The sequence below is a fragment of the Somniosus microcephalus genome, unplaced genomic scaffold (genome assembly GCF_052327205.1).
Source record: "Somniosus microcephalus isolate GS21.2 unplaced genomic scaffold, FLI_Smic_1.0 unresolved_chr9, whole genome shotgun sequence".
Lineage (NCBI taxonomy): Eukaryota > Metazoa > Chordata > Chondrichthyes > Squaliformes > Somniosidae > Somniosus > Somniosus microcephalus.
In genome coordinates, this window is record NW_028225187.1 from 11,097,916 (window position 1) to 11,119,405 (window position 21,490).

At 45.6% G+C, this 21,490-nt stretch overlaps 14 non-coding genes across 14 annotated transcripts; 7 read left to right on the top strand and 7 right to left on the bottom strand.

Annotated features, from left to right (window-relative positions):
* Nucleotides 1-267: 267 nt before the first annotated feature.
* On the bottom strand, nt 268-349 carry trnas-aga (transfer RNA serine (anticodon AGA)). Its single transcript has one exon. It is a non-coding gene; the product is annotated as a tRNA-Ser (tRNA).
* A 128-nt stretch (nt 350-477) lies between these two features.
* trnan-guu (transfer RNA asparagine (anticodon GUU)) lies at nt 478-551 on the top strand. Its single transcript has one exon. It is a non-coding gene; the product is annotated as a tRNA-Asn (tRNA).
* A 1,939-nt stretch (nt 552-2,490) lies between these two features.
* On the top strand, nt 2,491-2,564 carry trnan-guu (transfer RNA asparagine (anticodon GUU)). The gene has a single exon. It is a non-coding gene; the product is annotated as a tRNA-Asn (tRNA).
* A 3,691-nt stretch (nt 2,565-6,255) lies between these two features.
* On the bottom strand, nt 6,256-6,337 carry trnas-aga (transfer RNA serine (anticodon AGA)). The gene has a single exon. It is a non-coding gene; the product is annotated as a tRNA-Ser (tRNA).
* A 128-nt stretch (nt 6,338-6,465) lies between these two features.
* trnan-guu (transfer RNA asparagine (anticodon GUU)) lies at nt 6,466-6,539 on the top strand. The gene has a single exon. It is a non-coding gene; the product is annotated as a tRNA-Asn (tRNA).
* A 1,729-nt stretch (nt 6,540-8,268) lies between these two features.
* trnas-aga (transfer RNA serine (anticodon AGA)) lies at nt 8,269-8,350 on the bottom strand. Its single transcript has one exon. It is a non-coding gene; the product is annotated as a tRNA-Ser (tRNA).
* A 128-nt stretch (nt 8,351-8,478) lies between these two features.
* Nucleotides 8,479-8,552, top strand: trnan-guu (transfer RNA asparagine (anticodon GUU)). The gene has a single exon. It is a non-coding gene; the product is annotated as a tRNA-Asn (tRNA).
* Nucleotides 8,553-10,491: 1,939 nt separating this feature from the next.
* trnan-guu (transfer RNA asparagine (anticodon GUU)) lies at nt 10,492-10,565 on the top strand. Its single transcript has one exon. It is a non-coding gene; the product is annotated as a tRNA-Asn (tRNA).
* Nucleotides 10,566-12,477: 1,912 nt separating this feature from the next.
* Nucleotides 12,478-12,551, top strand: trnan-guu (transfer RNA asparagine (anticodon GUU)). The gene has a single exon. It is a non-coding gene; the product is annotated as a tRNA-Asn (tRNA).
* A 1,703-nt stretch (nt 12,552-14,254) lies between these two features.
* On the bottom strand, nt 14,255-14,336 carry trnas-aga (transfer RNA serine (anticodon AGA)). The gene has a single exon. It is a non-coding gene; the product is annotated as a tRNA-Ser (tRNA).
* A 1,905-nt stretch (nt 14,337-16,241) lies between these two features.
* Nucleotides 16,242-16,323, bottom strand: trnas-aga (transfer RNA serine (anticodon AGA)). The gene has a single exon. It is a non-coding gene; the product is annotated as a tRNA-Ser (tRNA).
* Nucleotides 16,324-16,451: 128 nt separating this feature from the next.
* trnan-guu (transfer RNA asparagine (anticodon GUU)) lies at nt 16,452-16,525 on the top strand. Its single transcript has one exon. It is a non-coding gene; the product is annotated as a tRNA-Asn (tRNA).
* Nucleotides 16,526-18,228: 1,703 nt separating this feature from the next.
* trnaf-aaa (transfer RNA phenylalanine (anticodon AAA)) lies at nt 18,229-18,310 on the bottom strand. Its single transcript has one exon. It is a non-coding gene; the product is annotated as a tRNA-Phe (tRNA).
* A 1,906-nt stretch (nt 18,311-20,216) lies between these two features.
* On the bottom strand, nt 20,217-20,298 carry trnas-aga (transfer RNA serine (anticodon AGA)). The gene has a single exon. It is a non-coding gene; the product is annotated as a tRNA-Ser (tRNA).
* Between the last annotated feature and the right edge of the window lie 1,192 nt (nt 20,299-21,490).

Genomic DNA, 21,490 nt, shown 5'->3' on the forward strand with positions numbered 1-21,490 from the left:
TGCGCGGAAGACATGCATTTTCTTCAATGTGTTGCAAAATAAAATATTTTCGACGGTTAAAATTGCTTTGACGGTTCCAAGAGCGTTAAATAACGTAGTATTCTCCTTTGGCTTAGGCCTCTCGTAATGTCATGATGGGGTGAAGTGCTTGTTATACTTTCTGCTTGAAACTTTGTTTGATTGCAGCTTTGAATCTCGGCAGAGGAACCGAAAGGCAGCAGTTCAAATTAAGTAAAAAGCGATCATTTGGGACGACGTCCTCGGTGCCGTAGTCGGCAGGATTCGAACCTGCGCGGGGAAACCCCAATGGATTTCTAGTCCATCGCCTTAACCACTCGGCCACGACTACCCTGACAGTGGTTTGGACCCACGCAGCTTCTCATTTGCTTCGAAATCGGTGCCTCTGCTGTGAACACTCTGGCACATAATCACATGGGTTCATGTGGAATAATTCCAATTGCAAACATTTTCGTGTCTGTCTCTGTGGCGCAATGGGCCAGCGCGTTCGGCTGTTAACTGAAAGGTTGGTGGTTCGAGCCCACCCAGAGACGTGAGTAACTTTTAATTTTTGCAAACTCATCTATTGTTTAAAAATGGAGTCTTTGATTCCGTGAAATGAACAGTGGTGAGCATACTGCTGCTGCCTTCCTGTTTCCAATGGGAACAATCGCTTCATCGATCAGTCTTCTGCCAGGCAGCATGGATATTCTACATCCCTTATACCAATACTCCAAGTGCAGCGTTCTTGCATTAAAATCCAGCAGGAAAATCGGCCACAGTGGATAATCCATTCTGAAAACCCTTTTCTACACTTTCCTCAGGTTTACACATACATGGATTAGAATGGAAAGCTTGCAACTATTACAATTGCCAGAGAACTGCAGCTTCCTTGCATCGCTCTGCACCCTGATCACATGACAACAACCAACCAATCACATAGAGCGGCGCGAGAACACCCCCATTGAATGTGTCCAATCAGGGCCTGAGGATTGAACTGCTCTGTCACATGCAGTTCCAGTACGTTGGAGGACTCAGCTGTGAGCGGATGACTTGTTGCTGTCGCTTGCGCCGCGGCCGGGAAGCGAGCAGCCCCTGCAATCTCTTGTTTTCAGCCAAATGCTAGATGTATGAATTTCTAATGACAAAATCTTTGACGCTAACTGATTTGGTAGCTGTATTTGAATGCGGTTTAGTGGCTCGCACGGGCCTTGTGATTTTCTTTTTGCGTACGGTTTGCAGTGTGTGATCGCTTTACAATTTGCGACTGAAATTAAATGCAATATCTGATTCAAATTGTTGCTTCATATGGCGTTCGGTCAAATTGAGGAAATTCGACACTACGAACGGCATTCAAATCGCCTTTTCTCTTGTGTGCTGCTTTTGTCCCTTTGTATGGCCGCATGCCTCAGGGAATGTGGTTGGAGAATAAACCTTTGGCTGCATTGTTTTTCCTGCTGGTTGTCCATCCAGCTAAACATAGTTTTCTGTGGTGAAATCAATTCAGCAGACGCTACGAAGGAAGAACATATAAATTCTTTCATGGCTTGACTGGGCGGATTCTGAAAGGTTGTTTACCCTGGATGTGGAGCCCGAACTAGGGGTCAAACTTTCAGAATAAGGGGCAGGCCATTTAAGATTGAGATGAGGAGAAATTGCTTCATTGTAAGGGTTGTGTATCTTTGGAGTTTTCTAACGCAGAGGGATGTGGTGGTTCAGTCGTTGAGTACATTCCTAACTGAGATGGATATGTACATTACGGAAATCAAGGTATATGGGGCTAGGTCGGTAATTTTCAGTTGAGGTAGAGGATCAGCCATGATCTTATTGAATGGCAGAGCATGATCGAGGGCCGCATGGCCAAATCATGATCGAGGGCCGCATGGCCAAAACCTGCTCCTATTTCTTATGATCTAATGCACCGATTTAGGCCGGCGGTGTTGAGAACTGTGGCTCGTCTGCCTTAGTTCATTAAATAAGCATCGCAGTAGGAAGCAGCATCAACTGGAAGATGGCTGCGCGGAAGACGTGCGTTTTCTTCAAAGGGTTGCAAAATAAAACATTTTCGACGGTTAAAATTGCTTTGACGGTTTCAAGAGCGTTAAATAACGTAGTATTCTCCTTTGGCTTAGGCCTCTCGTAATGTCCTAATGGGGTGAAGTGCTTGTTATACTTTCTGCTTGAAACTTTGTTTGATTGTAGCTTTGAATCTCGGCAGAGGAACCGAAAGGCAGCAGTTCAAATTAAGTAAAAAGCAATCATTTGGGACGACGTCCTCGGTGCCGTAGTCGGCAGGATTCGAACCTGCGCGGGGAAACCCCAATGGATTTCTGGTCCATCGCCTTAACCACTCGGCCGCGACTACCCTGACAGTGCTTTGGACCCACGCAGCTTCTCATTTGCTTCGAAATCGGTGCCTCTGCTGTGAACACTCTGGCACATAATCACATGGGTTCATGTGGAATAATTGCAATTGCAAACATTTTCGTGTCTGTCTCTGTGGCGCAATGGGCCAGCGCGTTCGGCTGTTAACTGAAAGGTTGGTGGTTCGAGCCCACCCAGAGACGTGAGTAACTTTTAATTTTTGCAAACTCATCTATTGTTTAAAAATGGAGTCTTTGATTCCGTGAAATGAACAGTGGTGAGCATACTGCTGCTGCCTTCCTGTTTCCAATGGGAACAATCGCTTCATCGATCAGTCTTCTGCCAGGCAGCATGGATATTCTACATCCCTTATACCAATACTCCAAGTGCAGCGTTCTTGCATTAAAATCCAGCAGGAAAATCGGGCACAGTGGATAATCCATTCTGAAAACCCTTTTCTACACTTTCCTCAGGTTTACACATACATGGATTAGAATGGAAAGCTTGCAACTATTACAATTGCCAGAGAACTGCAGCTTCCTTGCATCGCCCTGCACCCTGATCACATGACAACAACCAACCAATCACATAGAGCGGCGCGAGAACACCCCCATTGAATGTGTCCAATCAGGGCCTGAGGATTGAACTGCTCTGTCACATGCAGTTCCAGTAAGTTGGAGGACTCAGCTGTGACCGGATGACTTGTTGCTGTCGCTAGCGCCGCGGCCGAGAAGCGAGCAGCCCCTGCAATCTCTTGTTTTCAGCCAAATGCTAGAGGTATGAATTTCTAATGACAAAATCTTTGACGCTAACTGATTTGGTTGCTGTATTTGAATGCGGTTTAGTGCCTCGCACGGGCCTTGTGATTTTCTTTTTGCGTGCGGTTTGCAGTGTGTGATCGCTTAACATTTTGCGACTGAAATTAAATGCAATATCTGATTCAAATTGTTGCTTCATATGGCGTTCGGTCAAATTGAGGAAATTCGACACTACGAACGGGATTCAAATCGCCTTTTCTCTTGTGTGCTGCTTTTGTCCCTTTGTATGGCCGCGTGCCTCAGGGAATGTGGTTGGAGAATAAATCTTTGGCTGCATTGTTTTTCCTGCTGGTTGTCCATCCAGCTAAACATAGTTTTCTGTGGTGAAATGAATTCAGCAGACTCTACGAAGGAAGAACATATAAATTCTTTCATGGCTTGACTGGGCGGATTCTGAGAGGTTGTTTACCCTGGCTGTGGAGCCCGAACTAGGGGTCAACGTTTCAGAATAAGGGGCCGGCCATTTAAGATTGAGATGAGGAGAAATTGCTTCATTGTAAGGGTTGTGTATCTTTGGAGTTTTCTAACGCAGAGGGCTGTGGTGGTTCAGTCGTTGAGTACATTCCTAACTGAGATGGATATGTACATTACGGAAATCAAGGTATATGGGGCAAGGTCGGTAACTTTCAGTTGAGGTAGAGGATCAGCCATGATCTTATTGAATGGCGGAGCATGATCGAGGGCCGCATGGCCAAATCCTGCTCCTATTTCTTATGATCTAATGTAGTGATTTAGGCCGGCGGTGTTGAGAACTGTGGCTCGTCTGCCTTAGTTCATTAAATAAGCATCGCAGTAGGAAGCAGCATCAACTGGAAGATGGCTGCGTGGAAGACGTGCATTTTCTTCAATGGGTTGCAAAATATAATATTTTCGACGGTTAAAATTGCTTTGACGGTTCCAAGAGCGTTAAATAACGTAGTATTCTCCATTGGCTTAGGCCTCTCGTAATGTCATAATGGGGTGAAGTGCTTGTTATACTTTCTGCTTGAAACTTTGTTTGATTGTGGCTTTGAATCTCGGCAGAGGAACCGAAAGGCAGCAGTTCAAATTAAGTAAAAAGCGATCATTTGGGACGACGTCCTCGGTGCCGTAGTCGGCAGGATTCGAACCTGCGCGGGGAAATCCCCAATGGATTTACTAGTCCAACGCCTTAACCACTCGGCACGACTACCCTGACAGTGGTTTGGACCCACGCAGCTTCTCATTTGCTTCGAAATCGGTGCCTCTGCTGTGAACACTCTGGCACATCATCAAATGGGTTCATGTGGAATAATTGCAATTGCAAACATTTTTGTGTCTGTCTCTGTGGTGCAATGGGCCAGCGCGTTCGACTGTTAACTGAAAGGTTGGTGGTTCGAGCTCACCCAGAGACGTGAGTAACTTTTAATCTTTGCAAACTCATCTATTGTTTAAAAATGGAGTCTTTGATTCCGTGAAATGAACAGTGGTGAGCATACTGCTGCTGCCTTCCTGTTTCCAATGGGAACAATCGCTTCATCGATCAGTCTTCTGCCAGGCAGCATGGATATTCTACATCCCTTATACCAATACTCCAAGTGCAGCGTTCTTGCATTAAAATCCAGCAGGAAAATCGGCCACAGTGGATAATCCATTCTGAAAACCCCTTTCTACACTTTCCTCAGGTTTACACATACATGGATTAGAATGGAAAGCTTGCAACTATTACAATTGCCAGAGAACTGCAGCTTCCTTGCATCGCTCTGCACCCTGATCACATGACAACAACCAACCAATCACATAGAGCGGCGCGAGAACACCCACATTGAATGTGTCCAATCAGGGCCTGAGGATTGAACTGCTCTGTCACATGCAGTTCCAATACGTTGGAGGACTCAGCTGTGAGCGGATGACTTGTTGCTGTCGCTAGCGCCGCGGCCGGGAAGCGAGCAGCCCCTGCAATCTCTTGTTTTCAGCCAAATGCTAGATGTATGAATTTCTAATGACAAAATCTTTGACGCTAACTGATTTGGTAGCTGTATTTGAATGCGGTTTCGTGGCTCGCACGGGCCTTGTGATTTTCTTTTTGCGTACGGTTTGCAGTGTGTGATCGCTTTACAATTTGCGACTGAAATTAAATGCAATATCTGATTCAAATTGTTGCTTCATATGGCGTTCGGTCAAATTGAGGAAATTCGACACTACGAACGGCATTCAAATCGCCTTTTCTCTTGTGTGCTGCATTTGTCCCTTTGTATGGCCGCGTGCCTCAGGGAATGTGGTTGGAGAATAAACCTTTGGCTGCATTGTTTTTCCTGCTGGTTGTCCATCCAGCTAAACATAGTTTTCTGTGGTGAAATCAATTCAGCAGACGCTACGAAGGAAGAACCTATAAATTCTTTCATGGCTTGACTGGGCGGATTCTGAGAGGTTGTTTACCCTGTCTGTGGAGCCCAAACTAGGGGTCAAAGTTTCAGAATAAGGGGCCGGCCATTTAAAATTGAGATGAGGAGAAATTGCTTCATTGTAAGGGTTGTGTATCTTTGGAGTTTTCTAACGCAGAGGGATGTGGTGGTTCAGTCGTTGAGTACATTCCTAACTGAGATGGATATGTACATTACGGAAATCAAGGTATATGGGGCTAGGTCGGTAATTTTCAGTTGAGGTAGAGGATCAGCCATGATCTTATTGAATGGCGGAGCATGATCGAGGGCCGCATGGCCAAATCCTGCTCCTATTTCTTATGATCTAATGCACCGATTTAGGCCGGCGGTGTTGAGAACTGTGGCTCGTCTGCCTTAGTTCATTAAATAAGCATCGCAGTAGGAAGCAGCATCAACTGGAAGATGGCTGCGCGGAAGACGTGCGTTTTCTTCAAAGGGTTGCAAAATAAAATATTTTCGACGGTTAAAATTGCTTTGACGGTTTCAAGAGCGTTAAATAACGTCGTATTCTCCTTTGGCTTAGGCCTCTCGTAATGTCATAATGGGGTGAAGTGCTTGTTATACTTTCTGCTTGAAACTTTATTTGATTGTAGCTTTGAATCTCGGCAGAGGAACCGAAAGGCAGCAGTTCAAATTAAGTAAAAAGCGATCATTTGGGACGACGTCCTTGGTGCCATAGTCGGCAGGATTCGAACCTGCGCGGGGAAACCCCAATGGATTTCTAGTCCATCGCCTTAACCACTCGGCCACGACTACCCTGACAGTGGTTTGGACCCACGCAGCTTCTCATTTGCTTCGAAATCGGTGCCTCTGCTGTGAACACTCTGGCACATAATCACATGGGTTCATGTGGAATAATTCCAAATGCAAACATTTTCGTGTCTGTCTCTGTGGCGCAATGGGCCAGCGCGTTCGGCTGTTAACTGAAAGGTTGGTGGTTCGAGCCCACCCAGAGACGTGAGTAACTTTTAATTTTTGCAAACTCATCTATTGTTTAAAAATGGAGTCTTTGATTCCGTGAAATGAACAGTGGTGAGCATACTGCTGCTGCCTTCCTGTTTCCAATGGGAACAATCGCTTCATCGATCAGTCTTCTGCCAGGCAGCATGGATATTCTACATCCCTTATACCAATACTCCAAGTGCAGCGTTCTTGCATTAAAATCCAGCAGGAAAATCGGCCACAGTGGATAATCCATTCTGAAAACCCTTTTCTACACTTTCCTCAGGTTTACACATACATGGATTAGAATGGAAAGCTTGCAACTATTACAATTGCCAGAGAACTGCAGCTTCCTTGCATCGCCCTGCACCCTGATCACATGACAACAACCAACCAATCACATAGAGCGGCGCGAGAACACCCCCATTGAATGTGTCCAATCAGGGCCTGAGGATTGAACTGCTCTGTCACATGCAGTTCCAGTCAGTTGGAGGACTCAGCTGTGACCGGATGACTTGTTGCTGTCGCTAGCGCCGCGGCCGAGAAGCGAGCAGCCCCTGCAATCTCTTGTTTTCAGCCAAATGCTAGAGGTATGAATTTCTAATGACAAAATCTTTGACGCTAACTGATTTGGTTGCTGTATTTGAATGCGGTTTAGTGCCTCGCACGGGCCTTGTGATTTTCTTTTTGCGTGCGGTTTGCAGTGTGTGATCGCTTAACATTTTGCGACTGAAATTAAATGCAATATCTGATTCAAATTGTTGCTTCATATGGCGTTCGGTCAAATTGAGGAAATTCGACACTACGAACGGGATTCAAATCGCCTTTTCTCTTGTGTGCTGCTTTTGTCCCTTTGTATGGCCGCGTGCCTCAGGGAATGTGGTTGGAGAATAAATCTTTGGCTGCATTGTTTTTCCTGCTGGTTGTCCATCCAGCTAAACATAGTTTTCTGTGGTGAAATGAATTCAGCAGACGCTACGAAGGAAGAACATATAAATTCTTTCATGGCTTGACTGGGCGGATTCTGAGAGGTTGTTTACCCTGGCTGTGGAGCCCGAACTAGGGGTCAAAGTTTCAGAATAAGGTGCCGGCCATTTAAGATTGAGATGAGGAGAAATTGCTTCATTGTAAGGATTGTGTATCTTTGGAGTTTTCTAACGCAGAGGGCTGTGGTGGTTCATTCGTTGAGTACATTCCTAACTGAGATGGATATGTACATTACAGAAATCAAGGTATATGGGGCAAGGTCGGTAACTTTCAGTTGAGGTAGAGGATCAGCCATGATCTTATTGAATGGCGGAGCATGATCGAGGGCCGCATGGCCAAATCATGATCGAGGGCAGCATGGCCAAATCCTGCTCCTATTTCTTATGATCTAATGCACCGATTTAGGCCGGCGGTGTTGAGAACTGTGGCTCGTCTGCCTTAGTTCATTAAATAAGCATCGCAGTAGGAAGCAGCATCAACTGGAAGATGGCTGCGCGGAAGACGTGCGTTTTCTTCAATGGGTTGCAAAATAAAATATTTTCGACGGTTAAAATTGCTTTGACGGTTTCAAGAGCGTTAAATAACGTCGTATTCTCCTTTGGCTTAGGCCTCTCGTAATGTCATAATGGGGTGAAGTGCTTGTTATACTTTCTGCTTGAAACTTTATTTGATTGTAGCTTTGAATCTCGGCAGAGGAACCGAAAGGCAGCAGTTCAAATTAAGTAAAAAGCGATCATTTGGGACGACGTCCTCGGTGCCGTAGTCGGCAGGATTCGAACCTGCGCGGGGAAACCCCAATGGATTTCTAGTCCATCGCCTTAACCACTCGGCCACGACTACCCTGACAGTGGTTTGGACCCACGCAGCTTCTCATTTGCTTCGAAATCGGTGCCTCTGCTGTGAACACTCTGGCACATAATCACATGGGTTCATGTGGAATAATTCCAAATGCAAAAATTTTCGTGTCTGTCTCTGTGGCGCAATGGGCCAGCGCGTTCGGCTGTTAACTGAAAGGTTGGTGGTTCGAGCCCACCCAGAGACGTGAGTAACTTTTAATTTTTGCAAACTCATCTATTGTTTAAAAATGGAGTCTTTGATTCCGTGAAATGAACAGTGGTGAGCATACTGCTGCTGCCTTCCTGTTTCCAATGGGAACAATCGCTTCATCGATCAGTCTTCTGCCAGGCAGCATGGATATTCTACATCCCTTATACCATTACTCCAAGTGCAGCGTTCTTGCATTAAAATCCAGCAGGAAAATCGGCCACAGTGGATAATCCATTCTGAAAACCCTTTTCTACACTTTCCTCAGGTTTACACATACATGGATTAGAATGGAAAGCTTGCAGCTATTACAATTGCCAGAGAACTGCAGCTTCCTTGCATCGCCCTGCACCCTGATCACATGACAACAACCAACCAATCACATAGAGCGGCGCGAGAACACCCCCATTGAATGTGTCCAATCAGGGCCTGAGGATTGAACTGCTCTGTCACATGCAGTTCCAGTCAGTTGGAGGACTCAGCTGTGACCGGATGACTTGTTGCTGTCGCTAGCGCCGCGGCCGAGAAGCGAGCAGCCCCTGCAATCTCTTGTTTTCAGCCAAATGCTAGAGGTATGAATTTCTAATGACAAAATCTTTGACGCTAACTGATTTGGTTGCTGTATTTGAATGCGGTTTAGTGCCTCGCACGGGCCTTGTGATTTTCTTTTTGCGTGCGGTTTGCAGTGTGTGATCGCTTAACATTTTGCGACTGAAATTAAATGCAATATCTGATTCAAATTGTTGCTTCATATGGCGTTCGGTCAAATTGAGGAAATTCGACACTACGAACGGGATTCAAATCGCCTTTTCTCTTGTGTGCTGCTTTTGTCCCTTTGTATGGCCGCGTGCCTCAGGGAATGTGGTTGGAGAATAAATCTTTGGCTGCATTGTTTTTCCTGCTGGTTGTCCATCCAGCTAAACATAGTTTTCTGTGGTGAAATGAATTCAGCAGACGCTACGAAGGAAGAACATATAAATTCTTTCATGGCTTGACTGGGCGGATTCTGAGAGGTTGTTTACCCTGGCTGTGGAGCCCGAACTAGGGGTCAAAGTTTCAGAATAAGGTGCCGGCCATTTAAGATTCAGATGAGGAGAAATTGCTTCATTGTAAGGATTGTGTATCTTTGGAGTTTTCTAACGCAGAGGGCTGTGGTGGTTCAGTCGTTGAGTACATTCCTAACTGAGATGGATATGTACATTACAGAAATCAAGGTATATGGGGCAAGGTCGGTAACTTTCAGTTGAGGTAGAGGATCAGCCATGATCTTATTGAATGGCGGAGCATGATCGAGGGCCGCATGGCCAAATCATGATCGAGGGCCGCATGGCCAAATCCTGCTGCTATTTCTTATGATCTAATGCACCGATTTAGGCCGGCGGTGTTGAGAACTGTGGCTCGTCTGCCTTAGTTCATTAAATAAGCATCGCAGTAGGAAGCAGCATCAACTGGAAGATGGCTGCGCGGAAGACGTGCGTTTTCTTCAATGGGTTGCAAAATAAAATATTTTCGACGGTTAAAATTGCTTTGACGGTTTCAAGAGCGTTAAATAACGTAGTATTCTCCTTTGGCTTAGGCCTCTCGTAATGTCATAATGGGGTGAAGTGCTTGTTATACTTTCTGCTTGAAACTTTGTTTGATTGCAGCTTTGAATCTCGGCAGAGGAACCGAAAGGCAGCAGTTCAAATTAAGTAAAAAGCAATCATTTCGGACGACGTCCTCGGTGCCGTAGTCGGCAGAATTCGAACCTGCGCGGGGCAACCCCAATGGATTTCTAGTCCATCGCCTTAACCACTCGGCCACGACTACCCTGACAGTTGTTTGGACCCACGCAGCTTCTCATTTGCTTCGAAATCGGTGCCTCTGCTGTGAACACTCTGGCACATAATCACATGGGTTCATGTGGAATAATTCCAATTGCAAACATTTTCATGTCTGTCTCTGTGGCGCAATGGGCCAGCGCGTTCGGCTGTTAACTGAAAGGTTGGTGGTTCGAGCCCACCCAGAGACGTGAGTAACTTTTAATTTTTGCAAACTCATCTATTGTTTAAAAATGGAGTCTTTGATTCCGTGAAATGAACAGTGGTGAGCATACTGCTGCTGCCTTCCTGTTTCCAATGGGAACAATCGCTTCATCGATCAGTCTTCTGCCAGGCAGCATGGATATTCTACATCCCTTATACCAATACTCCAAGTGCAGCGTTCTTGCATTAAAATCCAGCAGGAAAATCGGCCACAGTGGATAATCCATTCTGAAAACCCTTTTCTACACTTTCCTCAGGTTTACACATACATGGATTAGAATGGAAAGCTTGCAACTATTACAATTGCCAGGGAACTGCAGCTTCCTTGCATCGCCCTGCACCCTGATCACATGACAACAACCAACCAATCACATAGAGCGGCGCGAGAACACCCTCATTGAATGTGTCCAATCAGGGCCTGAGGATTGAACTGCTCTGTCACATGCAGTTCCAGTAAGTTGGAGGACTCAGCTGTGACCGGATGACTTGTTGCTGTCGCTAGCGCCGCGGCCGAGAAGCGAGCAGCCCCTGCAATCTCTTGTTTTCAGCCAAATGCTAGAGGTATGAATTTCTAATGACAAAATCTTTGACGCTAACTGATTTGGTTGCTGTATTTGAATGCGGTTTAGTGCCTCGCACGGGCCTTGTGATTTTCTTTTTGCGTGCGGTTTGCAGTGTGTGATCGCTTAACATTTTGCGACTGAAATTAAATGCAATATCTGATTCAAATTGTTGCTTCATATGGCGTTCGGTCAAATTGAGGAAATTCGACACTACGAACGGGATTCAAATCGCCTTTTCTCTTGTGTGCTGCTTTTGTCCCTTTGTATGGCCGCGTGCCTCAGGGAATGTGGTTGGAGAATAAACCGTTGGCTGCATTGTTTTTCCTGCTGGTTGTCCATCCAGCTAAACATAGTTTTCTGTGGTGAAATCAATTCAGCAGACGCTACGAAGGAAGAACATATAAATTCTTTCATGGCTTGACTGGGCGGATTCTGAGAGGTTGTTTACCCTGGATGTGGAGCCCGAACTAGGGGTCAAACTTTCAGAATAAGGGGCCGGCCATTTACGATTGAGATGAGGAGAAATTGCTTCATTGTAAGGGTTGTGTATCTTTGGAGTTTTCTAACGCAGAGGGATGTGGTGGTTCAGTCGTTGAGTACATTCCTAACTGAGTTGGATATGTACATTACGGAAATCAAGGTATATGGGGCTAGGTCGGTAATTTTCAGTTGAGGTAGAGGATCAGCCATGATCTTATTGAATGGCGGAGCATGATCGAGGGCCGCATGGCCAAATCCTGCTCCTATTTCTTATGATCTAATGCACCGATTTAGGCCGGCGGTGTTGAGAACTGTGGCTCGTCTGCCTTAGTTCATTAAATAAGCATCGCAGTAGGAAGCAGCATCAACTGGAAGATGGCTGCGCGGAAGATGTGCGTTTTCTTCAATGGGTTGCAAAATAAAATATTTTCGACGGTTAAAATTGCTTTGACGGTTTCAAGAGCGTTAAATAACGTAGTATTCTCCTTTGGCTTATCCTCTCGTAATGTCATAATGGGGTGAAGTGCTTGTTATACTTTCTGTTTGAAACTTTGTTTGATTGCAGCTTTGAATCTCGGCAGAGGAACCGAAAGGCAGCAGTTCAAATTAAGTAAAAATCGATCATTTGGGACGACGTCCTCGGTGCCGTAGTCGGCAGGATTCGAAACTGCGCGGGGAAACCCCAATGGATTTCTAGACCATCGCCTTAACCACTCGGCCACGACTACCCTGACAGTTGTTTGGACCCACGCAGCTTCTCATTTGCTTCGAAATCGGTGCCTCTGCTGTGAACACTCTGGCACATAATCACATGGGTTCATGTGGAATAATTCCAATTGCAAACATTTTCGTGTCTGTCTCTGTGGCGCAATGGGCCAGCGCGTTCGGCTGTTAACTGAAAGGTTGGTGGTTCGAGCCCACCCAGAGACGTGAGTAACTTTTAATTTTTGCAAACTCATCTATTGTTTAAAAATGGAGTCTTTGATTCCGTGAAATGAACAATGGTGAGCATACTGCTGCTGCCTTCCTGTTTCCAATGGGAACAATCGCTTCATCGATCAGTCTTCTGCCAGGCAGCATGGATATTCTACATCCCTTATACCAATACTCCAAGTGCAGCGTTCTTGCATTAAAATCCAGCAGGAAAATCGGCCACAGTGGATAATCCATTCTGAAAACCCTTTTCTACACTTTCCTCAGGTTTACACATACATGGATTAGAATGGAAAGCTTGCAACTATTACAATTGCCAGAGAACTGCAGCTTCCTTGCATCGCCCTGCACCCTGATCACATGACAACAACCAACCAATCACATAGAGCGGCGCGAGAACACCCCCATTGAATGTGTCCAATCAGGGCCTGAGGATTGAACTGCTCTGTCACATGCAGTTCCAGTAAGTTGGAGGACTCAGCTGTGACCGGATGACTTGTTGCTGTCGCTAGCGCCGCGGCCGAGAAGCGAGCAGCCCCTGCAATCTCTTGTTTTCAGCCAAATGCTAGAGGTATGAATTTCTAATGACAAAATCTTTGACGCTAACTGATTTGGTTGCTGTATTTGAATGCGGTTTAGTGCCTCGCACGGGCCTTGTGATTTTCTTTTTGCGTGCGGTTTGCAGTGTGTGATCGCTTAACATTTTGCGACTGAAATTAAATGCAATATCTGATTCAAATTGTTGCTTCATATGGCGTTCGGTCAAATTGAGGAAATTCGACATTACGAACGGGATTCAAATCGCCTTTTCTCTTGTGTGCTGCTTTTGTCCCTTTGTATGGCCGCGTGCCTTAGGGAATGTGGTTGGAGAATAAATCTTTGGCTGCATTGTTTTTCCTGCTGGTTGTCCATCCAGCTAAACATAGTTTTCTGTGGTGAAATGAATTCAGCAGACGCTACGAAGGAAGAACATATAAATTCTTTCATGGCTTGACTGGGCGGATTCTGAGAGGTTGTTTACCCTGGCTGTGGAGCCCGAACTAGGGGTCAAAGTTTCAGAATAAGGGGCCGGCCATTTAAGATTGAGATGAGGAGAAATTGCTTCATTGTAAGAGTTGTGTATCTTTGGAGTTTTCTAACGCAGAGAGCTGTGGTGGTTCAGTCGTTGAGTACATTCCTAACTGAGATGGATATGTACATTACGGAAATCAAGGTATATGGGGCAAGGTCGGTAACTTTCAGTTGAGGTAGAGGATCAGCCATGATCTTATTGAATGGCGGAGCATGATCGAGGGCCGCATGGCCAAATCCTGCTCCTATTTCTTATGATCTAATGTAGCGATTTAGGCCGGCGGTGTTGAGAACTGTGGCTCGTCTGCCTTAGTTCATTAAATAAGCATCGCAGTAGGAAGCAGCATCAACTGGAAGATGGCTGCGCGGAAGACGTGCATTTTCTTCAATGGGTTGCAAAATAAAATATTTTCGACGGTTAAAATTGCTTTGACGGTTCCAAGAGCGTTAAATAACGTAGTATTCTCCTTTGGCTTAGGCCTCTCGTAATGTCATAATGGGGTGAAGTGCTTGTTATACTTTCTGCTTGAAACTTTGTTTGATTGTAGCTTTGAATCTCGGCAGAGGAACCGAAAGGCAGCAGTTTAAATTAAGTATAAAGCGATCATTTGGGACGACGTCCTCGGTGCTGTAGTCGGCAGTATTCGAAACTGCGCGGGGAAACCCCAATGGATTTCTAGTCCATCGCCTTAACCACTCGGCCACGACTACCTTGACAGTGGTTTGGACCCACGCTGCTTCTCATTTGCTACGAAATCGGTGCCTCTGCTGTGAACACTCTGGCACATAATCACATGGGTTCATGTGGAATAATTCCAATTGCAAACATTTTCGTGTCTGTCTCTGTGACGCAATGGGCCTGCGCGTTCGGCTGTTAACTGAAAGGTTGGTGGTTCGAGCCCACCCAGAGACGTGAGTAACTTTTAATCTTTGCAAACTCATCTATTGTTTAAAAATGGAGTCTTTGATTCCGTGAAATGAACAGTGGTGAGCATACTGCTGCTGCCTTCCTGTTTCCAATGGGAACAATCGCTTCATCGATCAGTCTTCTGCCAGGCAGCATGGATATTCTACATCCCTTATACCAATACTCCAAGTGCAGCGTTCTTGCATTAAAATCCAGCAGGAAAATCGGCCAGAGTGGATAATCCATTCTGAAAACCCTTTTCTACACTATCCTCAGGTTTACACATACATGGATTAGAATGGAAAGCTTGCAACTATTACAATTGCCAGAGAACTGCAGCTTCCTTGCATCGCCCTGCACCCTGATCACATGACAACAACCAACCAATCACATAGAGCGGCGCGAGAACACCCCCATTGAATGTGTCCAATCAGAGCCTGAGGATTGAACTGCTCTGTCACATGCAGTTCCAGGAAGTTGGAGGACTCAGCTGTGACCGGATGACTTGTTGCTGTCGCTAGCGCCGCGGCCGAGAAGCGAGCAGCCCCTGCAATCTCTTGTTTTCAGCCAAATGCTAGAGGTATGAATTTCTAATGACAAAATCTTTGACGCTAACTGATTTGGTTGCTGTATTTGAATGCGGTTTAGTGCCTCGCACGGGCCTTGTGATTTTCTTTTTGCGTGCGGTTTGCAGTGTGTGATCGCTTAACATTTCGCGACTGAAATTAAATGCAATATCTGATTCAAATTGTTGCTTCATATGGCGTTCGGTCAAATTGAGGAAATTCGACACTACGAACGGGATTCAAATCGCCTTTTCTCTTGTGAGCTGATTTTGTCCCTTTGTATGGCCGCGTGCCTCAGGGAATGTGGTTGGAGAATAAATCTTTGGCTGCATTGTTTTTCCTGCTGGTTGTCCATCCAGCTAAACATAGTTTTCTGTGGTGAAATGAATTCAGCAGACGCTAAGATGGAAGAACATATAAATTCTTTCATGGCTTGACTGGGCGGATTCTGAGAGGTTGTTTACCCTGGCTGTGGAGCCCGAACTAGGGGTCAAAGTTTCAGAATAAGGGGCCGGCCATTTAAGATTGAGATGAGGAGAAATTGCTTCATTGTAAGGGTTGTGTATCTTTGGAGTTTTCTAACGTAGAGGGCTGTGGTGGTTCAGTCGTTGAGTACATTCCTAACTGAGATGGATATGTACATTACGGAAATCAAGGTATATGGGGCAAGGTCGGTAGCTTTCAGTTGAGGTAGAGGATCAGCCATGATCTTATTGAATGGCGGAGCATGATCGAGGGCCGCATGGCCAAATCCTGCTCCTATTTCTTATGATCTAATGTAGCGATTTAGGCCGGCGGTGTTGAGAACTGTGGCTCGTCTGCCTTAGTTCATTAAATAAGCATCGCAGTAGGAAGCAGCATCAACTGGAAGATGGCTGCACGGAAGACGTGCATTTTCTTCAATGGGTTGCAAAATAAAATATTTTCGACGGTTAAAATTGCTTTGACGGTTCCAAGAGCGTTAAATAACGTAGTATTCTCCTTTGGCTTAGGCCTCTCGTAATGTCATAATGGGGTGAAGTGCTTGTTATACTTTCTGCTTGAAACTTTGTTTGATTGTAGCTTTGAATCTCGGCAGAGGAACCGAAAGGCAGCAGTTTAAATTAAGTATAAAGCGATCATTTGGGACGACGTCCTCGGTGCTGTAGTCGGCAGTATTCGAAACTGCGCGGGGAAACCCCAATGGATTTCTAGTCCATCGCCTTAACCACTCGGCCACGACTACCCTGACAGTGGTTTGGACCCACGCAGCTTCTCATTTGCTTCGAAATCGGTGCCTCTGCTGTGAACACTCTGGCACATAATCACATGGGTTCATGTGGAATAATTCCAATTGCAAACATTTTCGTGTCTGTCTCTGTGGCGCAATGGGCCAGCGCGTTCGGCTGTTAACTGAAAGGTTGGTGGTTCGAGCCCACCCAGAGACGTGAGTAACTTTTAATTTTTGCAAACTCATCTATTGTTTAAAAATGGAGTCTTTGATTCCGTGAAATGAACAGTGGTGAGCATACTGCTGCTGCCTTCCTGTTTCCAATGGGAACAATCGCTTCATCGATCAGTCTTCTGCCAGGCAGCATGGATATTCTACATCCCTTATACCAATACTCCAAGTGCAGCGTTCTTGCATTAAAATCCAGCAGGAAAATCGGCCACAGTGGATAATCCATTCTGAAAACCCTTTTCTACACTTTCCTCAGGTTTACACATACATGGATTAGAATGGAAAGCTTGCAACTATTACAATTGCCAGAGAACTGCAGCTTCCTTGCATCGCCCTGCACCCTGATCACATGACAACAACCAACCAATCACATAGAGCGGCGCGAGAACACCCCCATTGAATGTGTCCAATCAGGGCCTGAGGATTGAACTGCTCTGTCACATGCAGTTCCAGTAAGTTGGAGGACTCAGCTGTGACCGGATGACTTGTTGCTGTCGCTAGCGCCGCGGCCGAGAAGCGAGCAGCCCCTGCAATCTCTTGTTTTCAGCCAAATGCTAGAGGTATGAATTTCTAATGACAAAATCTTTGACGCTAACTGATTTGGTTGCTGTATTTGAATGCGGTTTAGTGCCTCGCACGGGCCTTGTGATTTTCTTTTTGCGTGCGGTTTGCAGTGTGTGATCGCTTAACATTTTGCGACTGAAATTAAATGCAATATCTGATTCAAATTGTTGCTTCATATGGCGTTCGGTCAAATTGAGGAAATTCGACACTACGAACGGGATTCAAATCGCCTTTTCTCCTGTGTGCTGCTTTTGTCCCTTTGTATGGCCGCGTGCCTCAGGGAATGTGGTTGGAGAATAAATCTTTGGCTGCATTGTTTTTCCTGCTGGTTGTCCATCCTGCTAAACATAGTTTTCTGTGGTGAAATGAATTCAGCAGACGCTACGAAGGAAGAACATATAAATTCTTTCATGGCTTGACTGGGCGGATTCTGAGAGGTTGTTTACCCTGGCTGTGGAGCCCGAACTAGGGGTCAAAGTTTCAGAATAAGGGGCCGGCCATTTAAGATTGAGATGAGGAGAAATTGCTTCATTGTAAGGGTTGTGTATCTTTGGAGTTTTCTAACGCAGAGGGCTGTGGTGGTTCAGTCGTTGAGTACATTCCTAACTGAGATGGATATGTACATTACGGAAATCAAGGTATATGGGGCAAGGTCGGTAACTTTCAGTTGAGGTAGAGGATCAGCCATGATCTTATTGAATGGCGGAGCATGATCGAGGGCCGCATGGCCAAATCCTGCTCCTATTTCTTATGATCTAATGTAGCGATTTAGGCCGGCGGTGTTGAGAACTGTGGCTCGTCTGCCTTAGTTCATTAAAGAAGCATCGCAGTAGGAAGCAGCATCAACTGAAAGATGGCTGCGCGGAAGACGTGCATTTTCTTCAATTGGTTGCAAAATAAAATATTTTCGACGGTTAAAATTGCTTTGACGGTTCCAAGAGCGTTAAATAACATAGTATTCTCCTTTGGCTTAGGCCTCTCGTAATGTCATAATGGGGTGAAGTGCTTGTTATACTTTCTGCTTGAAACTTTGTTTGATTGTAGCTTTGAATCTCGGCAGAGGAACCGAAAGGCAGCAGTTCAAATTAAGTAAAAAGCGATCATTTGGGACGACGTCCTCGGTGCCGTAGTCGGCAGGATTCGAACCTGCGCGGGGAAACCCCAATGGATTTTTAGTCCATCGCCTTAACCACTCGGCCACGACTACCCTGACAGTGGTTTGGACCCACGCTGCTTCTCATTTGCTTCGAAATCGGTGCCTCTGCTGTGAACACTCTGGCACATAATCACATGGGTTCATGTGGAATAATTCCAATTGCAAACATTTTCGTGTCTGTCTCTGTGGCGCAAAGAGCCAGCGCGTTCGGCTGTTAACTGCAAAGGTTGGTGGTTCGAGCCCACCCAGAGACGTGAGTAACTTTTAATTTTTGCAAACTCATCTATTGTTTAAAAATGGAGTCTTTGATTCCGTGAAATGAACAGTGGTGAGCATACTGCTGCTGCCTTCCTGTTTCCAATGGGAACAATCGCTTCATCGATCAGTCTTCTGCCAGGCAGCATGGATATTCTACATCCCTTATACCAATACTCCAAGTGCAGCGTTCTTGCATTAAAGTCCAGCAGGAAAATCGGCCACAGTGGATAATCCATTCTGAAAACCCTTTTCTACACTTTCCTCAGGTTTACACATACATGGATTAGAATGGAAAGCTTGCAACTATTACAATTTCCAGAGAACTGCAGCTTCCTTGCATCGCCCTGCACCCTGATCACATGACAACAACCAACCAATCACATAGAGCGGCGCGAGAACACCCCCATTGAATGTGTCCAATCAGGGCCTGAGGATTGAACTGCTCTGTCACATGCAGTTCCAGTAAGTTGGAGGACTCAGCTGTGAGCGGATGACTTGTTGCTGTCGCTAGCGCCGCGGCCGAGAAGCGAGCAGCCCCTGCAATCTCTTGTTTTCAGCCAAATGCTAGAGGTATGAATTTCTAATGACAAAATCTTTGACGCTAACTGATTTGGTTGCTGTATTTGAATGCGGTTTAGTGCCTCGCACGGGCCTTGTGATTTTCTTTTTGCGTGCGGTTTGCAGTGTGTGATCGCTTAACATTTTGCGACTGAAATTAAATGCAATATCTGATTCAAATTGTTGCTTCATATGGCGTTCGGTCAAATTGAGGAAATTCGACACTACGAACGGGATTCAAATCGCATTTTCTCTTGTGTGCTGCTTTTGTCCCTTTGTATGGCCGCGTGCCTCAGGGAATGTGGTTGGAGAATAAATCTTTGGCTGCATTGTTTTTCCTGCTGGTTGTCCATCCAGCTAAACATAGTTTTCTGTGGTGAAATGAATTCAGCAGACGCTACAAAGGAAGAACATATAAATTCTTTCATGGCTTGACTGGGCGGATTCTGAGAGGTTGTTTACCCTGGCTGTGGAGCCCGAACTAGGGGTCAAAGTTTCAGAATAAGGGGCCGGCCATTTAAGATTGAGATGAGGAGAAATTGCTTCATTGTAAGGGTTGTTTATCTTTGGAGTTTTCTAACGCAGAGGGCTGTGGTGGTTCAGTCGTTGAGTACATTCCTAACTGAGATGCATATGTACATTACGGAAATCAAGGTATATGGGGTAAGGTCGGTAACTTTCAGTTGAGGTAGAGGATCAGCCATGATCTTATTGAATGGCGGAGCATGATCGAGGGCCGCATGGCCAAATCCTGCTCCTATTTCTTATGATCTAATGTAGCGATTTAGGCCGGCGGTGTTGAGAACTGTGGCTCGTCTGCCTTAGTTCATTAAATAAGCATCGCAGTAGGAAGCAGCATCAACTGAAAGATGGCTGCGCGGAAGACGTGCATTTTCTTCAATTGGTTGCAAAATAAAATATTTTCGACGGTTAAAATTGCTTTGACGGTTCCAAGAGCGTTAAATAACATAGTATTCTCCTTTGGCTTAGGCCTCTCGTAATGTCATAATGGGGTGAAGTGCTTGTTATACTTTCTGCTTGAAACTTTGTTTGATTGTAGCTTTGAATCTCGGCAGAGGAACCGAAAGGCAGCAGTTCAAATTAAGTAAAAAGCGATCATTTGGGACGACGTCCTCGGTGCCGTAGTCGGCAGGATTCGAACCTGCGCGGGGAAACCCCAATGGATTTCTAGTCCATCGCCTTAACCACTCGGCCACGACTACCCTGACAGTTGTTTGGACCCACGCTGCTTCTCATTTGCTTCGAAATCGGTGCCTCTGCTGTGAACACTCTGGCACATAATCACATGGGTTCATGTGGAATAATTCCAATTGCAAACATTTTCGTGTCTGTCTCTGTGGCGCAAAGAGCCAGCGCGTTCGGCTGTTAACTGCAAAGGTTGGTGGTTCGAGCCCACCCAGAGACGTGAGTAACTTTTAATTTTTGCAAACTCATCTATTGTTTAAAAATGGAGTCTTTGATTCCGTGAAATGAACAGTGGTGAGCATACTGCTGCTGCCTTCCTGTTTCCAATGGGAACAATCGCTTCATCGATCAGTCTTCTGCCAGGCAGCATGGATATTCTACATCCCTTATACCAATACTCCAAGTGCAGCGTTCTTGCATTAAAGTCCAGCAGGAAAATCGGCCACAGTGGATAATCCATTCTGAAAACCCTTTTCTACACTTTCCTCAGGTTTACACATACATGGATTAGAATGGAAAGCTTGCAACTATTACAATTTCCAGAGAACTGCAGCTTCCTTGCATCGCCCTGCACCCTGATCACATGACAACAACCAACCAATCACATAGAGCGGCGCGAGAACACCCCCATTGAATGTGTCCAATCAGGGCCTGAGGATTGAACTGCTCTGTCACATGCAGTTCCAGTAAGTTGGAGGACTCAGCTGTGAGCGGATGACTTGTTGCTGTCGCTAGCGCCGCGGCCGAGAAGCGAGCAGCCCCTGCAATCTCTTGTTTTCAGCCAAATGCTAGAGGTATGAATTTCTAATGACAAAATCTTTGACGCTAACTGATTTGGTTGCTGTATTTGAATGCGGTTTAGTGCCTCGCACGGGCCTTGTGATTTTCTTTTTGCGTGCGGTTTGCAGTGTGTGATCGCTTAACATTTTGCGACTGAAATTAAATGCAATATCTGATTCAAATTGTTGCTTCATATGGCGTTCGGTCAAATTGAGGAAATTCGACACTACGAACGGGATTCAAATCGCATTTTCTCTTGTGTGCTGCTTTTGTCCCTTTGTATGGCCGCGTGCCTCAGGGAATGTGGTTGGAGAATAAATCTTTGGCTGCATTGTTTTTCCTGCTGGTTGTCCATCCAGCTAAACATAGTTTTCTGTGGTGAAATGAATTCAGCAGACGCTACAAAGGAAGAACATATAAATTCTTTCA